Raw genomic sequence first — 15,222 nt, 5'->3', positions numbered from 1 at the left:
ATCACGGTAAGACCGTGTTAGCGTATCATGACTTCACGGTTGTGAGATGCGTCCATTAGCCTGCTGTATGTTCGATGGTCACAGAACATATCAATCACACTCAGGAGCCAGAAGGTGTATATAAGGATGACACACCCCAGGTCATCAAGAGCATGTCACTCTCCCAGCTGATGTAAAAAAACAGCAACTCAGAGGTGTCCTTTATGCAGACGGCTCGCTACCAATGGGCTAAGAAAGCTATTTACATATTTAAATGTGCTCTCAAATAGGCCTTCCTCTGCCACTATCATGGGTCTCCTTGGGGGCAACCTGCTGTCCTTGTGAACATTGGGGATAATTTGTCTTCAGGAATCTGAATTCCTCATAGCTAATCTGTCCTTGAACTCTCTATTCCACTAAACGATAAGTCTAGTCTTCTTTTTCCCTCAGATAATATGCCATCTCAACTCTTTTATAACACTCAGTATCTGAAAGTTGACTATATTCTTCCTGCATATACAGCTCAATCGGCCGTAGCACTGCATTGCCTCCTTTATTGGTACTCCTTATGACGCAATTTTTGTTCTCTCTCAATTTAGTGATGGTCTGTCTATAAATATTCACTACACTGTTGACGCATGGCTAGTCTCTTCTGCCTCGTTTTGATTTGCAAATTGTGAAGTTCTGTAATTACTGTTTCTGGAAACACATCTGTGCTATGATGTGAAATAATGCGTACAAATCATGATGAGGGTCTACATGTGATACTCCCTTTTTCTTTAACATATATATTCTCACTCTGAAGAATTATTTCCTCACTAATACTTCCAGCATCACCTGCACTTTTGTTCTCCAATTCCCCAAATTATTTTAGTAAGTCTAAGGGCCCGATTGCGAAGCCATATGAAACGGCTCCGACCCTCGGTCAGAGCCATTCCTACGGCATCGTAATCAGCTGTTCGGAAACCTTTTCGACCAACCCATTTTGATGAGGTCGGTGGGAAAGGAATCCGAACCGGATTTCCGCATGGCCTCCGACAGGCTCGGAGAGCCCGTCTGCCATTCAGAAAGCCTCCAGTAATCCCTTGGGCGGCTCTTTCCGCCCAAGGGATTACGATAGAAGATTCCCACAGCCATTCTGTGCCAGCCTTTCCGACACAGAATGGCTGTGGGAATCTGACTTTGGTGCAACCCTTTTGATCCCTGCACCCGGTGGAAGGCACCTTGTGGGGGGTGCAGGGATGAACTGTACCTCAGCTCTTTACAATGAGAGCAGGCATTCCAGTCGGAATGCCTGCTCCCATTGTAAGGAATAGGATTGCGACCGAACGCATCCTACTTGCTGGGTTGGGACCGACAATAGCGGTCGTTCAGTCCCAGTTCCCAAACGATGTCGGACAAACTGAGGTCCGTCCGACATTGTTTTTTGGTCTCGCCTAGCGTTGTTGTGCACATGTGCAGCTCGCTCGGCGAGATTTATTGTTGATGATTCGTTTTAAAAGAGATCTTTAAGCCCCACCCCTTATTTCCATTGGCTGGCATCACCGTTTATGCTAAACTATGGCCTGCCATTGGAAATTAGGGTTTTTGGTGGACACCCTTTGGCCTCCGAGCTGGACCCGGTGACCTGCTTTGCGTCTGTCGCAAAGCAGTTTCTTATCTTTATGGGGCCATGTGTTAGAAACACATGGCCCCATAAAGACAAGAGATCCCTGTGCTCCGGCTGCAGCACGGTCCTCGCTTGTTATTCTTTACAGCTGGTCTTCGCCCCCTCTCAGGCTGCCTCCTCCTCCCTCCTGCTTCTCGGGCTCTTTCTCCCCTGCAGCCTGCATGGCGTTCCTCTCCCCTGGTTTAGAAGCAAACAATTACAGCTTCTACTCCCCTTCATCAACATTCCTACACAGACCAGCAACTGGCACCTGCTGCCCCAGGCCTTCAAACTGCACATCCATCTTACCTCTGGTCTAAAAATGAAAATGAATGTGTTTTTTTCTTTTCACATTGTTGTTATTCCATGGTTTTGTTGAATTGTTTTTATTTTTATCCGTGTCTCAGAGGATAGATAATTCGACCACAAAAAGACATGCTGCTCTCGGATACTACGACAACACATTTTACCTCAAAAATTCTTTCCACAGACCCCCACCGTCACTGATGCTTTGTGTCCTAAAATGTAGCGTGAGGTAAACAAGCCCTTGCACAACTTCCACAGAGGAGGTCGGTCGAGAGGCTGCTACGGGGTTTGGCATGCTTCATGCACGAAATGCCATGTATAGGGTCGGTTTGAAGGGGAAAACACTGCCTTATAGCCACTAACGAGCTGTAAGAGCAGCATATCGCATGCTCAGATTCTTGGCTTTTTCAGTGTTAAGCTCAGGTACGTATTAGTGCAGCCATTATAGACAGTCTATGTCAACAGCCAATGGTAAAGTGGTGATAATTCACCTCACTGGACTCTGAGGCGGATGTTTGCAGACGTCAGCTGATTATCCAGAACTACAGCCCCCATGCACTCGAGAATGCTGAGGGTTTGGCCTGTTGAGGCTTGATCACCTGTAGTTTAACATCACACCCAATACGATCGAAGGTGCGGACTATCATTGTGTCACTTCCTGGCTCCATGTCCAATCAAACTCAACAACCACACAGTACTTTCCCTTGACAAGGGGGGCAGGTGTGGCACCAACTATTGAGAGGGCCCCCTGCCCTTCAGTGGGCCCATGCCGGCCAATGCATATATGCGTTGAACCGGGAGACGCGAGGGACCCTCGTCACATTCTGCTGGTACCCCATCATTAAGCTTTACGTCACTGGCCTGGACTTCCTGTTGTTTAAAAAGGTATATGTCACCTTTTCTACCTCTCTTTGCACTCCTGTCACGGTGGGACGACATTCAGTGGACCCTGATAAGTCAGTCCTAACATCCTTCAACTTCCTCCTTAAACGTCATGAATTAAGAAAAACTGTGCAAACATGTATCCTCCAAGTTATCTTCGCACCCCCATGCTTGTGCACTGAGCTATTCTGCATGTTCAGTGCACCCTCAAAATCTCATGCACGCCAATGCATCAATCAATCAAATAATTTGTAAAGCGCACTACTTACCCGCAAGGGTTTCAAGGCGCTGAGGGTGGGGACTAGGGGGGGGCTGTTGCTACTGGTCGAACAGCCAGGTCTTGAGTCGTCTCCTGAAGGTTAGAAGGTCTTCGGTTTGTATTAGGTTGAGGGGGAGGGTGTTCCAGGTCTTGGCGGCGCGGTGGGAGAAGGATCTGCCTCCGGCTGTGGTTCTACGGATGCGTGGGACGGTAGCCAGCGAGAGGTCTGCGGAGCGGAGTTTCCTGTTGGGTACGTAGAAGGAGAGTCGACTGTTGAGATAGGCTGGGCCGGTCTTGTGGAGTGCCTTGTGTGCGTGGATCAGGAGCCTGAAGGAGATTATTTTGTCGACGGGAAGCCAGTGCAGGTTGGGGGTGATGTGGTCACGGCGCGGGACGTCGAGGATCAGGCGTGCAGAGGCATTCTGGATTCTTTGCAGTCTGTTGATGAGCTTGGTCGGGGCTCCGGCGTAGAGGGCGTTTCCGTAGTCGAGTCTGCTGCTGACTAGGGCCTGGGTGACTGTTTTCCTTGTGTCTGTCGGGATCCATCTGTAGATCTTGCGGAGCATACGGAGAGTGTTAAAGCAGGTGGAGGAGACAGCGTTGACTTGTTTGGTCATGATGAGTTTCGTGTCGAGGATGACTCCCAGGTTGCGTGTGTGGTTGGTGGGTGCGGGGGGGTGTCCCTAGCGATGCGGGCCACCAGGAGTCGTCCCATGCTGAGGGGTTGGGCCCGAGGATGAGGCTCTCCGTCTTGTCTGTGTTCAGCTTAAGGCGGCTATCCTCCATCCAGTCGGCGACGGCCTTCATTCCCTGGTTGAGGTTGGATTTGGCGATGAGGAGGTCCTTGGTGAGGGAGAGGATCAGTTGCGTGTCGTGATTATGTTGAGGTCGTGATGTTGGGCGATGTGTGCGAGAGGCGCCATGTAGACGTTGAACAGCGTCGGGCTGAGGGAGGATCCCTGCGGGACGCCGCAGATGATCTCTGAGGCATCGGATCGGAACGGGGGGAGGCGGACTCTCTCGGTTCTGCCGGAGAGGAAGGAGGAGGTCCAGTCCAGGGCCTTGTCTCGGATCCCTGCGTCGTGGAGTCGTGTGCGTAGTGTGCGGTGGCAGACGGTGTCGAAGGCGGCGGAGAGGTCCAGAAGGATGAGGGCCGCCATCTCGCCGTTGTCCAGTAGGATCCTGATGTCGTCTGTGGCGGCGATGAGGGCGGTCTCGTGCTGTGGTTGCTGCGGAATCCTGACTGGGAGGGGTCGAGGATGCTGTTGTCTTCGAGGTAGCGGGTGAGCTGGATGTTGACTATCTTCTCGATGACCTTAGCTGCGAACGGAAGCAGGGAGATGGGCCAGAGGTTTTTGAGTTCGCTCTGGTCCGCCTTGGGTTTCTTCAGTAGGGCGTTGATCTCGGCGTGTTTCCAGCTCTCAGGGAAAGTCGCGGTCTCGAAGGAAGGTTGATGATGTTGCGCAGGTGGGTGCGATTGAATTGCCGGCTTTGTTGAAGATGTGGTGAGGAAAAGGGTCAGACGGCGAGCCAGAGTGGATTGTGCCCATGGTCTTGATTGTGTCTTCGATGCTCACGTTGGCCCAGGTTGTCAGGGGGTCGTGGTCGGTGGGTCCGGCGTGTTGTTACCTGTTAGGGTCGTCCGGGCGTTGAAGCTGTCGCGGATGTCGGCGATCTTGCGGTGGAAGAAGGTGGCAAGGGAGTCGCACAGGGCTTGCGACGGCGGGATGTCATTGGCGTTGGAGCTGGGGTTGGAGAGTTCCTTCACGACGTTGAAGAGCTCCTTGCTGTTGTGTGTGTTGTTGCTTATCGTGCTGGTCCCCAGGACGCTGACATACGGACACTGATCTGAATCTTTTCCAATGCGGCTAATACCGACATCTAATAGAATCACCAGCATATATACTTACCGACCTTTGCTCCACTTTGAGCGACATCATTGTGCATTAGATTTTGTTTTCAGCTGTCATCTGACTAACACGTCAGAAGATACGCTGTGCATTTACATTGTTCTTGCCCTGAAGAAGCCCATGTCTGGGCGAAATGCGTTGGCTGGCTGTCTTTAAATGAAATACAACAGAAAATAAAAAGAAAGAAAGAAATACACTAATATGTGAAATATTTTTTGTTGACATATTACTATATAACTAGATTACACTTGCTTTTATATTGCCTCTCATTCAAACCATTAGTTCCTTCACGATGTTGAAGAGCTATTTGCTATTGTGTGCGTTGTTGTCGAGGCGGTCTTTGAAGGAGGTCCTCTTGGCGGTCCTGATGAGGTGGTGGTGGTTGCGGATGGCGTATTTGTGGGCTGCGTGGCTGCCTGGCGACTTCTCGCTGTGCCATATGTTCTCCAACTTCCGCCAGGTGTGCTTTGACGCTAGAAGTTCCGGGGTGAACAAGTTGGCTCTCTTGCTGGTGTCTTTGAGGGTTTGGTTTTTCAGCGGGGCTAAGGTGTTGGCGCAGTCATCCATCCATCGTCTGAGGGTGCGCGCACCATCGTCGGGGTTGGTCGGTGGGTTGAGTGCGAGGTTTGTCTGTAGTTGTACTTCAGTGATTTTGCCCCAGCAGCGACAGGGGATCTGTAGGGTGCGGTGATGTGTGACGGGTTTCCGGAAGGTGAAATGGATGCAGTGGTGGTCGGTCCAGGTGGGTTCGGAGACGTGGCTGAAGGAGACGTGGGGGCTTGAGGAGAAGATGGCATCGAGCGTGTGTCCGGCGATGTGGGTCGGCGTCGTGACGAGCTGTTCCAGTCCGAGGTTGGCAAGGTTGTCTATCGATGCAGGAGAAGCTGCAGTTCTGGCAGGCGAAGGGACCGTGGGTGCGCTTCGGACGGCCCTGCAGCAGGTGAGGGTCCGTCCTGAGTTGAGAGCATTGAGGGTGCTGGCGTCGTATCGGAGGCGGTCTTCATGGCTGGTGCGAGGGCCAGGGGTTCTGGCGCTGGGCGCGGTCCAGGCGCGGATGGGCGCAGACGGGCTTGCCTCAGGCGGGCCTTCGGCGCGCCAGTGGCACGGCCGCACAGCGGCCGCCATTTAAGGGGAGGTGGGAGGGAGGAGCAGCTGGGAGTCGGGTGGCAGGGGGCAGCGAATGGGCACGGAGGGGTGCAGGACCACAGGGGATGCAGCGGCGGGAACGGGAGCAGCGAGGGGGGCGAGCAGGCACTACAGGGGGCACGGGGTACAGAAGGCAAACACATGCAGCGGGGCACAGAAGGAGCAAAAGGGCACACAAGGGCACGGGGAACAGAAGGCAAAAATGGGCAGCGGGGCACAGAAGAAGCAAAAGGGCACACGAGCACGGGGAACAGAAGGCAAAAATGGGCAGCGGGGCACAGAGGAGCAAAAGGGCACACAAGGGCACGGGGAACAGAAGGCAAAAATGGGCAGCGGGGCACAGAAGGAGCAAAAGGGCACACAGGGGCACGGGGAACAGAAGGCAAAAATGGCCAGCGGGGCACAGAAGGAGCAAAAGGGCACACAAGAGCACGAGGAACAGAAGGCAAAATGGGCAGCGGGGCACAGAAGGAACAAAAGGGCACACAGAGCAGAAGAAACTGCAATGGGGCAACAAGGGCACTCAGAGAAACATACAAACCTAAGGCCACCACTGGCCACCAGGTATGAGGTGCAGGTGGTAGCCTGCGGGTGGAGAAGGGCCTCGACTTCGGCGGTGACAGCAGGAACGCAGGTGGAGCTGCAGCCGGGGGGGGGGGGAGGGGAGCGACCTACCTGGCAAGGTCAATGCATGACAGCCCCCAGGCCAAGTACACAGCAAATCAAACCTGAGCGAGCCATCCCGGGCTACCTCTAATCAGAGAAAATCCCAGCGCTGCAAAGTCACGGTAGTGGTAAAAGCGCTCTAAAGGCGACAGCAAAAACATGGACACAAATTAATATTTACCGCCAGTACGGGTGGCATGAATACACACACGACAATGTGAACACTTAAGAAAATGTGCCCACATGGTCAGCAATCCGACACAAAACAGTCAAGTTTTGAGGAATAACATGCAATGTTGGTGCTGCTGGCTTTGTCCGCAGCCTTTGACACGGTTTCCCATAGGATCCTCTTGAATAGATTACACCATTTAGGAGTAACAGGGACTGTCTTGCGATGGTTTCACTCATTTCTTGAAGGACGGTCGCAACAAGTATTTCTGCACCCCTATGTCTCTAGCTCTGGCCCTATGCCTTATGGGGTTCCTCAGGGTTCTGCTTTAAGCCCTACACTTTTTAATGTCTATTTGACTCCCCTTGCGACAATTGTAGGAAAATGGGGGGTGAAGGTTGTCTCATACGCAGATGACACTCAACTTGTGTTCTCTTTTAAAGAACAATGCGAGACAGCCTTCGCCAATTTTAGACAGTGTCTCTTAAATATTTCATCATGGATGACGGACAGCTGCATAAAGTTGAACACTGATAAGACGGAGGTCTTATTTTTCAATCGACCAATTCTTCCATGCACTGAGCTATGGTCCCCCGCTGAGTTAAACCCGCCCCCGCTGCCTGTGTTCTCGGCGAGGAACTTGGGTTTCAGGTTTGATTCCCAACTCACAGGCAAGGCACAAATAACACATGTCTACTCCCTGTGCGTTTGAAAACTCAAGGCTCTGTGTAGATTTCTTCACTTCCTGCCAATGGATTGCAGGAGGTCAGTGGTGTATGCCCATATCACCTCCCAACTCGACTATGCTAATAGCCTATATATTAGTCTCCCAGAGTATCTGATGAGGAGACGACAGCGTATTCAAAGTGCAGCAGCCAGGGTGATCAGAAACGTGCCACTGCGACATCATATCACCCCCCGTCTACGCAGCCTACACTGTCTTCCAGTGAGGAGAAGAGTTCAGTTTAAAGCTCTTGTATTGGCACATAGAGCAATCAGAGGGACGGGTCCTCATTATCTGAAGCGGAGACTTCAGAAATACCACCAAGTGAGGGCACTCAGATCCAACAGTTGTAACCTCTTGGTCACTCCTCGCTTTAAGAAGGCAATGACGGGCGGCCGTGCGTTCTCGGTCAAAACTGCTACATTATGGAATACTATGCCCAACGATCTCAGAAATATAGAGGCGGAAATGCCTTTTAGGAAAGCTCTTAAGACTTGGCTTTTTGGTTTGCCCTAGATACAGTGACCCTCCCAGGTCTTTCCTCCTTTAGATAGGATGCCAGCACTGGGACACTTCCGTTGGAAGTGTAAGGCTGCCCGGGGTGGGGGTTGCGCAGCGGCCCGCCCCCTTGAGGGCGGCCGCCTTAGTGCCACAGGAAGGCACAGGGGTGGGAGGTCTTGTCCCTGGGCTTGACCTAGGGAGACCCCAGTCAGGTAGCTGCTTCCGGCGGGGAGGAGCCTTGAGGGGGGGTACATATTCGGTCCCCGCCCCCTCCTCGCCCTCTTGTCCGTTCGTTTTGCCTTAGCTGCTGGTTCCGCGTCGGTCGTGTTCTCTGGGAGAGATAGAGTCACACTTCGATCGATCGCTCGCCTGGTACGATCGTCTGCGGCCCAGAACGTCCGCTTGTCGCGGTGAGTCTGCTTGAGGTGGGCGATATAAAAAATGTGTACGTTGAAAGCCGGCAGTTAGACGTGTCCCGGTCGGCGGCTTCCCTTAGCCTTGGTTATTTGCCCTGGAAGGGGCTCTCATTGGGCCTGAAGGCCCTGGGGACGGGATGTGGTCCGGCGGCAAGACTGCAGACCTTGGGTTCGAGCCTCGTGGTCGCGTCCACAGCCTGTGATCTGGGCAAATCACTTAATCACTTAATGGCCGAGTTCGCGCTATATAATTATGCAACACCGGGGTGGTAGCGTTACTGGGTTAGCCCGGATCAGGTCTCAGTTATCCCGGTAAGTGTTGGTGATTGATTGGAAGCGAGAGTCTCGGTGGAGCGGCGGGTGATCTTGGTGCCATAGCGTGGCCGGGAGGGCCCGGATCGGTGCTTTTATTAAGGCATTCGTGGCTGCGGGGCTGTAGCTCAAGGTTAGAGCGCATGCGGTGCATGCCTGTGGCCCCAGGTTCGATTCTCCGGTATCTCCGCTTCTGTCACAGTGCTGCCGACCTCGGAGCAGGGGACCAGGGTGCGAGAGTCGGAATTGTCTTTTTGAGAGCACGGGTGTCATTATGCCAGGGGGTGTAGCCCAGTGGTAGAGCGCAGGGATTGCGTGGAGGAGGCCCCGGAAGGGCTGGATTTAGGACGGTGCGACCGTGGTGCCATCTTCTTGTGGGCGCCGGGTTTGGATGTTTATTAGGCTTTTGAAGCACCGGATGCTGCGTTTCTTTCAGATCTCACGTGTGGGTCAAGTTACTCGTGTGATTAATTTCCTCCTGGAGAGATCAGCATTTTGTAGAGTTGAGGCTTAGACTAACGGGAAGTTAGTGCAGAGGGTAGGTGTTCCTGCTGCTAAGAACGTGTGCCAAGTAGATTACAGAGGGCGTTTGATGTAAATAGGTCAGCAGGTTACTGTTTTCAAAGGAGGCACACCTTTTTACTCACAAGTTACAACTTAAGGTACGTTATTCAATAACTGCATGCACACCGCCAAGCATACATTAAGAGAACATTGTTTACTTTGCAAAAAGGGCTAATTTTGGGAGGCGGGAGCTAGCATGGCGCGCGTTTGACCAGAATCGGGCAGCATAGCGCTTTCTTGCACCAGTTGCCTCACATGCTGGCATGTACGGATAGCGTTGGATGAAAGGAGAGAAGGTTAGCACTTCCCTTGACAAGGATGGAAGGGGTGTCCTAGTGGCCTTTACAACACATGCACGGTTAAGGCACCGTTACTTACTTACTGGCGTCTAAACCATGTCAGGCATGATGCGCGTTTTAGTAATACAGTGCAGCAACGCATGATTAAGAAGGGAAGTTAGCGCAATTGGTTTGTCGAGGAGAGGATGTGGACCGTCGGCTACGCTGCGGCGAGGTCGCGTACACGTGAGAAGTCCCTGGGTGTGGAATGCGGGTGGCTTTGATCTGGGGAGTCCAGGTTCGGGCCTCAGCGTGGGCATTGTAGGGAGAGGCGGTGTGGCCTCAGGCACGCGCGCGCTGTCGCAGGCGGGTCTTTGTTTTCCCCGCGCGTGAATGTGGATGTAAGGCGGTGCCATGTGGGGCCCCCCCTTTACCGTGGGGCCAAGTTCTCGCTATATATATATATAATGTGCACACCGGAGCAGAGTATCAGCCATGGGAGGTGAGGGGCATTTATCTGATAGTGCTATGTGGGCACGGTGTCATGTATGGCAGAGTATGCACTATGTAGGCTTGCGTCATTTTGGTGTGTCCCCTTGCGGCGGAGCGGGTGCTATGTGTAGCGCGCGGATGCCGATTGGACTTGGGCGGGCTAGCGCGATGTCATAATAACCTCAAGGGAAGAAGGCCAAGAGTGTGGGTGCTCTTTGCCTGGTTAGTTATAGCTCAAGTTCGTGCTGTATAGGCCCCGGATTGGGATATTGCAGTTTTGGGTGTTTCTGGGATCGCTTGATTGGACCCCGGCAGAGCCTCCTTGTTGGGTTTTAGTATGTAGTTACGGGCCCGTGTTCAGCGCTCCAGTGCCTTCGGGTCGAGCCTCGCTTTTGTCTGTATCTCCCGTGCCTGAATGTGCAATGGAAACACGGTGCTCGTGTAAGCGCTCCTTTTCCGGCAGGTAGAGTCGCACTATAATTTTTATCTCCTCAGTAGTGGCGACACGGAGAGGTATGCATGCGCACGGGGGGCACGTGGGCTATGCTCTGGCATCTGCAGGTTACGGGCTTGAATCCATTGTGCGGCCCCCAGCTTTCCATCCGGCAGCCGTGGCTAAAAAGAACAGTACTGCTCAGTGGGCGCATGTTTCGCATGTATGAGGCCCCAGGCTGGCAATGGCACCAGGTTTTTGAGCCTCGGGGTCGCGTACGCACAATTGGATTGCGTGCATGTCGCTTACACTCCCGTCCCTGAAGGTGGAGACGCGCTATATTGTGTTTAAGTAGTTTTACACAATGAGAGGTGGTGATTGCTCGGAGATATGCTTTTGTGACATATCACATTCCTTGGGTGACATATATGATTTTGGGAGTTGCAGGCTGGGCCTGGCCTGACTACGTGTTGGTGTTTTTCTGCTGCATTACATCCTGTGGAGAAGTCAATCCCGGTAGGCATGCATCCTCACTCCCTAGTCATTGCCTCAGCTAGTTAGGGAGCCCTGCAGACCAGTTGTTTTTACTTTTATTCCATACTTGAAGCTGGCGCAGGGCGCACCTGGCTCTGTTGGTGTCTTTCATGGAGAATTGGCGTTTTACTGGTGTGGAGGGACAGCCCAGCTGTCGTATTCGCAGGCAGGCTGACATGAGGGTAGAATAGCTCTCGGTGGGCCTTGCAATTGAGCTAGGAGGGGTACTTATTTCACTATATGCAATCATAAGCACTGAGCAGCCAATAGATGGGCTTGGTGTTAGTAGTGCTCCCCGCTTTGTATATATAGAGATGCGAGGATATGTGCGCAGTATGTCAGGTTCCGGGAAATCAGGTTTATCGTGTCATCGCCTTTGCGCTCACATACACAGACATTTGTATGTTTTAAATGTATTTTGTCGTAGTGTTTGGTGACCCTGCCTCACCATGCCTGAACCGAGGCATTTTCCAAATGATATGCCTGCTTGCCGCAATTATGACTCATTGATCTTATGCAACACAGAGGCATGGCCAAGCCAGTACTATTAGCTTTGGTATGTTCAGCGTCACAGGAGTACAGATCGGGCCGCCAAGATGGAGAGCTGGGGAGATGAGTTACCCTGTCGGCTAGGGCGCTGGGCCTTGGACATGGGGAACTGGGTGGGCGTCTCGGCAATGACGCTTTAACATCCTGTGATTCTGGGCAAATCGCTTAATCTCCCTTGTGTGTGGGCACAGCTGGGATCTGCGTAGGTCAACCATAGTGGGGTATGTCGCAGGTCCTCTCCTGCCCAGGTCTCATAGAAGGGCAAGTTACTTGGGCATGCTCCTTGCTGTAGTTCAGCACACGAATCTATGCATGTGTAGGTAAGGGCAGGTTTTATCCAAAGGAGGGCAAATTACATACATCCTCCAGTATTCTTAGATATAGGCAGGCCCAGTTCCACCTCTTCCTGTGGGAGGCTAGCAGCTCCGGGGGATACTAAGCATACCGGGGCATAGTTTGTTCAGCACCAAGGGCCACTGTAGGTCAGCAGGTAAGGTACTTGGGATAGGACTCAGCAAGTAAGTAGGATGGGCGGGGTAGGGGTCAACCCACTGGGGGTACAGTGACTGCAATTTTGGCCACATCACGATCCTTCCATCAATACTTCTTGCCTCAGGCATGAGTTTTTCATATCAGCCTGGAATCACAGCAGTTATTTTGCAGGCAAACTCTGAGGCGGTAGCACGCATTATGGTCATGTTAGGTAGCCGGTCTACGGGGATTTATTTACAGGTCTCAGGTATGAAACTGGCTCATTTCTTAGGTGCACTTGCACTTGGCAGGGAGATCGCGGTGTAATCCTCAGCTCAAGGATCCTTTCCAAACAAGATAGCCCAACAGGGGATGTGCCTGCTGTTAACCCCATGTATAATGGGCAGTGCATCAGTAGCTAGCTCTGCCTCTCACTCCTGGAGTGTGATAAAAGTAGTAACAGTTACACATTGCAATTCACAGCTTTATTAAATAGCAAGTAATTTTACGATTGTCTGAGGGTGCGATGCACAGTTATCAGTGTAAGGTTTCCACTACCCCGGCACAACGTCACATAGATTGGGCATCTAGGACACATGCTAGATGCTCTGCCGCCACCCTAATGGGAGGTTAACCCACATTGCCAGCTGGTTGACAAGGGTTGCAATGGGTAGTGCCGCCATGCGGCAATGAGTTGAAGGGTAGATAGTACTGGCAGGTCCGGCTCGCCACTTTCAACAGGGAGCTCATAGGAGGGGCCAAGCTAAAGAATCTGGAACGCTCACCGGCTGGCAAATTAGGCCGAGTGGACTTGGAACGCCTAGTGTTGAGTGAGTGTTATTGTTTCCTGGTCGTTCTTGGTCTCCTGAGGGTAGGAAGACCTAGCGGCAAGGAACAGCTAGGGTTGTTTTCGTGTGCTTCAGTCATAAAAAAAAAAAAAAAAAAAAAAAAAAAAAAAGAGGGGGCCCTGGCTCACACGGCAGTGGGCAAAGATCACTCACGCCACAGGTGCTGAGGCCTGGCGTTGGGCTCCCAGGTTACTTCGGAGGGGCTAGGCCTTCAGATGCTGAAAGGATGTCCGTTGTTATTTACTCGATTGATTGATCGGTGGGTTATTTCCTGGGTCTTCCAGGGGTGTAGAGCATTAGGCGCTTGTCTTTTCATCGGGTCGGTTTGATGCGGGATAGTGGTTTTGGGGCAGGTCACAGGCTGCCTCCTCTCGCTGTGTTTGTATTTCTAGGTGTGGTCAGGTCAAGTGACGGAGGAGAGCAATCATCGCGTGGTACAGCTGGGCATGAAGGAAGGCCAGGCAAGATGGTAGCGTAGGCAGATAGTGGTACTGATCGGGGACTGGTGTGGGTCTCAATGGCAGGCCGCCATGCAAGGGGACCATGTACCTAGGGCACGTACATCAGGCAGTGACATGTGAACTGGGACCATGTGTACTAGAATATGCAGGAGTGGTTCCCACCACGGTCGGTCAGATGGGAAGTTGTCATCTTGATTCTCACTGGATACCCTCACTCCACCACGCCTATGGTAAGCTGAGGACGCCTGTTGACGCTGTTAGACCTGCTTTAGTTAGTACCGCATTGCTGTGCCTTGGCCCGGTTTGTCTCGCATCAGGGCCAGTTTGGGGGTACCGGCGAGTTGTTTGCTCCTCGGCTGAAGCGGGCGCTGCTAGAACAGGGCATGATTGATGAGGCCATGCAGCATGACAAAGGTCTTTTCGGCACTGGCAGAATGGTGCAGGCGGCGAAGTAGTGCCATTACAGAACATGGATTTGTCAACATTCAGCCAGGAAATGATTAGCAGCAGGAAGGTATTAAACCAGGGTGAGCAATTGGTTTTGGTTTCGTGCTCAACAGGAGCAAGGGCATTGCATTCTGTCCCATCGGGGTACGGGGACCGTCTATAGCACCAGATACTGTAATGCTGCCATCTTCGCCCTGGGCTGGGGGGTCAATGTCTTCCAACTTTACAGCCAGACTCTGAGCAGGCAAAGGCATACTTGCGATGGTGCAATGGGCACTCAGCAGTAGAGTTAGATGGGTCATCATACCCCGGTATGACGCAGTGATGAAACATAGGTTATGGCCTCACACGACCAGGCACTCGAGGGCAGCTGTGGCGGGGGTGTGCCAGTGCCAAGAGGGTGCGGGTTGCCTGTTAGGGCTGCTGGCTTGGAGGGAGCACTACTCTGATCGCCACAAGGGCACGTTTGTTTCATAGAAGGCTGAACTGTTACTTTTATGGCATGGTGCCAGTTGCTGTAGTTATGCGCATGTTTCTTGGCAGTGTCAGAAACATTCAGAACGCAATGCTGGTGGTTAGCCTGTTGTCAGGCTGTTCAGAGGTATTTTAGCTCAGGCATGGCCAAGCATGGGTTATAGGCCGGTGGTCTGCCCTGGGATTCGTGTTAACAGGCAGGTGAAGCAGCAGAACTTGGAGGGGCTTGGGTTTGACCTCTGGGTACTAGGGCAGAGTCTGGTTGCTCACTGAGTAGCACGCCCGTGAGTTTGGCGAAACAGGTACCTTTGCGAGCATCAGTACCGGGTAACTTCGCCCGCCCTACAGCACTGGCTGGCAGCTATGCAGGTTGTGGAAGTGGCCTTCCAACAGGGGCCTACGGTCCATATGATTAAGGGAAGCACCGGGGGAACACTTTAAGCTATAAATCTGTTGGAGACCAACTGGCTTTTCCAGTATTCAAATAGAGAAGCATTTTACACGTTGTTCTCCTCTGGGGTCACTCTGACCTGTCTCTCCCTGGTATACTAGCAGAATTTTGGGAGGGCAAGGCTTTACATTTGGTGGTGACTGATGGAATACGATGGGCATACTCCAACGGAGTGAAAGAGGAAGGAAGGCAGGCTGGGCACTGCCAGGCAGGAGTGTCTTGGCAAAGGGATTGTTATTTAGCCATGCAAAGGCAACTTTGGACCATCGCCTATTTAGGTTTAAGGTCATTTCAGTCTAATC

The 15,222-nt window shown here is 52.4% G+C and overlaps 1 non-coding gene and 1 pseudogene across 2 annotated transcripts in view; both read left to right on the top strand.

Moving 5' to 3' along the window:
- LOC146839115 (uncharacterized) overlaps positions 1-15,222 on the top strand; it is a 117,116-nt pseudogene that overhangs the window by 43,994 nt on the left and 57,900 nt on the right. The window lies entirely within an intron of this gene.
- Positions 9,757-9,881, top strand: LOC146839116 (U6atac minor spliceosomal RNA). Its single transcript, XR_014960869.1, has one exon. It is a non-coding gene; the product is annotated as a U6atac minor spliceosomal RNA (small nuclear RNA).

The sequence above is a fragment of the Triturus cristatus genome, chromosome 4_2, assembly GCF_964204655.1.
Source record: "Triturus cristatus chromosome 4_2, aTriCri1.1, whole genome shotgun sequence".
NCBI lineage: Eukaryota > Metazoa > Chordata > Amphibia > Caudata > Salamandridae > Triturus > Triturus cristatus.
This window is presented reverse-complemented; position numbering and strand designations above follow the sequence as displayed.